Below are 4744 nucleotides of genomic sequence, written 5' to 3' on the forward strand. Positions count from 1 at the left end.
GGTGCTGTAACTGTCTGGCCAAAGGCTTATCAGCATATTTCTTATCAGCATAGTATTATATAATACCAGGGTGTGTACACTGAGTTTTCAAGTTTAACCGTCATCTTACTTTACACAAAGCTAAGTAGAGCGTGAGGTGCATCCAAAGAATGCATCTGGCTGCACAAAGACACAGAACAGCTTTATACTTGCTCTATCTATCTTTGAAAAATTCCCCAAATCACTGCTGAATGAAAAAAACGAATTATCTAGGATACTCAGGAGTCTCTCAGCATAGTCATTTTATCTCCTTCTCAACGGCACTGCTATTGCCTTGTATTTTTATGACTTTGTTTTCCTCTGTCTTTAAAAGATTCAGCAGCATTATCATAGGTGATGCATGCAACCGTCATGTTGTATTCTTTAGTTTCTGTTGCCTTCTTGTGGTTGGTTTGTCACAATTAGCCAAGAACTCATCTCTGCACACGCTGTGTGGAGTGCACACAGCCACATCATGTGCTGTTTGGGCTGTGTGCCATATAGCTTGGTTGTGTTTCAGCTAAACCTGCTCAAGGTTTTCTTGTGCATAAACTTAAAACTTGATGATTGAGAAACAGAGAAAGCTGTCATTAAGCAAGCATCAAGGGACTCTGAGGTTATTCAAGCAACTTTGTTCACTTTAGGGATCTCTTGAAAAACCTTTAATATCTCAATTTTGTATTGTGAATTATTAAATGAATAAATATAAATTATTAAATATATTAAATCTATGTATTGTACATTTCGGATACGGGGAGAGAATGGAGAGAAACGATGCAGACACGGCGATGACAGAGGCCTGGGAGTTTGAGGGTTCCGTGCTGTATGTTAGCTATTCCTGGGACTGCGCTCTTCTGATGTTGTGCCTGTACTCTGCTGGTTACAGCTCCTAATGTTCCTATTACCACTGGGGCCACTTTGGCCTTTACCTTCCACATCTGCTCCAGATGTTCTTTCAGCCCCTGGTACTTCTCTGTTTTCTCATGCTCCTTCTTCCTGATGTTGCTGTCCACTGGGATTGCCACATCTATCATAACTGCGGTGTTCTGTTGCGTGTCAGCCAGTCTGGTTGGCTGGCCACCAGCTGGTTGTCTGTCTGGAACAGGAAGTCCCACAGGAACTTAGCCCTGTTGTTCTCAACCACCTTCCAAGGTGTGTCCCATCAGGACTTGGGGACTTCTCCCATACGCAGCACAGATGTTCCTGTACATTATCCCACACAGTCTGGTTGTGCCGTATTCCTGTAATCAGAAGCATCTTTAAATATAATGCAGTCCAATACAGCATCAGCAGTAACTCTCTGATGTGTTCTGGTAATGTATCAGTGATGCTGTATTCTTTCTTTAAAATCATCATAATTCCTCATTATGTGGCACTCTATTCCATGAAAACAGTGCCTGTATTCTCAAAACATCTGAAGACTGGGTTAGGTTAAATTTGTGTAATACTTCTGAGTACTTCTCCTGGCCTAAGAATAGAGTTATTTATTTATTTTTAAATTATTTTTTAATATTATAACAGCTCCTAAGGAAGCAATTTGGTGAGTCAGTGGCTCCTTGGCATTTTGATGTTTTGGGGGGGGAAAAAAAAACAACATTAAATCATTTTCCTAAGTGTGACTGAAAATTCCTGTTCCATTAAATGATGATGTGTATTTGTGGAGAATGCTGTGGTGGCTGTGTGAATGTGGCGGACAGGTGAGGGACTACAAAGAACTACAGACCAAAGGAGTCGGTGGGAATGCTACCATGACATGAAGTGTTTTAATCTCCAAAACATGTCTGTAATATTTAGTGTGCAGGGTAAGCTCCAGCTATATCCTCAATCTTTAATGTTCACTGTGTGCCGCTTCAGTGGGAAACAGAGGTGCGCACAGTGTGGTGGTTTGTCAGCAGAGGGCAGCAGAGGTCCAAGATGAGTTTGGTGACAAAGCCTTAAAATGTCAAAGACTGCTGCTGACCTACTGTAAGCAGGGTTATATTAGAGGTTTTCTGGTAACATTCTTTGGAAATCAGTATCCATCATTTCATCCATCCATCAGGCTATTACAAAATGAAAGTCAACTAAAACTGAACTAAAACCAATCTGAGCTCACCTGTACTTTGTTTCGATTTAACCAAGTGTGATTTTAGGCGTTATCGAGAATGACCTGTAAATAAAAGCAAGGCGTATTATTTCTCATATCTGAAACACAAAAGCAACGTACCTTACTGTCATTTGCCCTGCAACTTAATGAAACACCACAAAAGCCTAACATATGTGGTGTTTGGTTACACAGTGAGTTTAGATATGAATATAAAGGGTTTTTTTGTTTTACAAACAAACAAACAAACAAACAAACAAACAAAAACACATTTTACTGGAAATTAACTTTTCATCCCAGTTTTCCTACATTACAATCCTAGTAAACAACTTTTCCTGCACTGTGGATTTGGTTAATCTGTTTATTATTAAAAGCAAACACCATACTGGCACATCGAAGTGAGGAGAGAGTAGCTGAAGTTAACGATGCCTGAGCAGCCCTAATTAATCAAACTATTTCCAAAGTTTCAGGACGAAATTCTTTCTGGTTAGACACAAAGCGCAGACTGCCAAAGCCTCACATTAAGTTAAGATAAACTCTGCTGGATACTTTAGGACATAAACACTTTTTAAAGAAAATATGATCACAAAGAGTGCTGCCAATTTTAGGTTGCCTTTTTAAGAGCTTGCCAGAGACAATAGAATTAGCTTATAGAGGGTTGCTCTGTCTTTACAGTTTATTGTGTTGTTGATTAATGAGCACAGCCCCGGTCACAAAAATAAAATGAAATGAAACAACAAGCGAAACTTTCAGAGAGAGACCTGAAACACTGTGAGCTTACACCCTACACTGCCATTGTATTCATATTTCCTTAGTAAAGTAAGTGCTGACAGCACGCTCGCAAACCTCAAGCAGTGAATGGTCACATTGTGAACCCTCCAGCACATGGCTGTTGTCCACGTTTCACGTCTGGCATTATGATGGAAAGCTAAACATACAGAGGTGATTTTTTTTAAACGAGTCCAAATGAAATGCTTCTTTTCTACGATTTTTTATCAAACGCCTGAGTGGTTATGATTAGGCTCGAGACTGAATAAATGTGTGATGTCTGCTGATGTGAAGAGTTATATAATGACCACATCTGCCTGCCAGGCTGCCTTACACCTGGAAATGAAGAAAGTGGACCTGATGAATGATGTTTCTGCTGCTTTAATTAGAAGGCCTGGACCCGGCCAACAACAGTCTCCCTGATCCTATTTTGTTCTGCTGGGACAGCCTGAAAAGAGAGCTGTTAGCATCAGCCTTGAACCTTCTCTCATTCTGTCACACCAGTTCTCCTGTTAATTACACCTACTCGTGCCTCCTCACCACCGGCGCTTTTGCGCGCGTGTGTCGAGAAAGGTGAGCCACAGTGAGAGGAGACAGCAGAGAAAGGCAGATTAATCTCCGGAGTGGAAGGTAAAGCCATTTTTATGAGGTTCACGTGTGAAGCAGCCGGCCGTGCTGTCAGTTGTTGTCGGCACTGAAGTGTTCAGAGAGCAGCGTGTTGTGCTGTTTCACAGGGTACAGGTCTGAAAACAGCGAACACATGTGTGCAGGGAGTGGATACTGCAAGCAGAAAAAAACACATACACTTTGTAAGTGTCAGAGCTCTGTGTTCCAGGCTGTCACACTTCTCTGAAAAAGAATCTTACAGGATACTCGGTGAATCCACACAGTGTGCTTTGGGTGTGTGAGTGAAAGGATCCATCCTTCAGTTTTTCATCGTTTGCATTTCTTTTGCATTTCGTTTGCATGTGTTTTCTTTTTCTTTAGCTTTGTTGTGCCACAACCTGGGAAGGAGCAATCTGAGTTTCATCAAAATGTATATGTTGGCAATTTGATCAAAACCTAAATCAGAAACGGATCTACCCGTTGGTTACTTCATATTTGTCTTCTCTATGCGCTATGATGCAAAACTGTATAGAAGCAAACCATTAAATACCTGCAGTCACAATCCTAAAGCTTTTTTGTATTTCATTTCTTTTTTCAGTTCTATGAATTCATCTGCACGCAGCTGACTTTTATGGTTCCTGCTCTGGATTTGAATGTCTGCTATGAGCACTAGGGATGCACAAAGGATGATGCACACATATAATCCACTGTTACTGTTTTTAATTTCCCTTTAAGATCAGCTTCTCTTCTCCAGCTGTTTCAGGGCTGGATGAAGTTCATATTACAAGCAGCACATGTCATTGCTAAGCTACCACTGACTGCACTGAAATGTTTTAGCTTACAAAGTGGGATTCCAGTGACCATAGGATCAGCAGTCACCTCTCTGTCTGGGTTTATGTGACTTAGATTAGAGCTGACAGAACAAGAAGTCAGATCAGTTTCCTCCTGGGTTAGATGTGTTTGCAAAAGGGACTTCTGGCTGTGTGGATGTTTTTGAGAAGACATCTGCTCCTTTGTATCTCAGTAAAAAAAAAAATCATAATAAAACTTGTACTTGCTTCAGTTCATAATCAATAAAAGTTCATTTTGTAAACTTTTCCCTCTCATTTTAAGTGAAAGAAATTCACACAAAACATATTATTTATCCCACATTAAGTTTGTCTTTCTCTTCATTGATTTATTTTTGAAGTGTTAAATTTTCTGATAAGACATTTAATGACATGTAGAGGTTTAATTAATAGCAGAACATCAAACAACTATTCCATTTCC

Source organism: Aulonocara sp. 'chitande type north' Nkhata Bay, linkage group LG16, assembly GCF_057382095.1.
Source record: "Aulonocara sp. 'chitande type north' Nkhata Bay isolate Kocher_YH1m ecotype deep benthic linkage group LG16, A_spYH_male_GT1.1, whole genome shotgun sequence".
Classification (NCBI taxonomy): domain Eukaryota; kingdom Metazoa; phylum Chordata; class Actinopteri; order Cichliformes; family Cichlidae; genus Aulonocara; species Aulonocara sp. 'chitande type north' Nkhata Bay.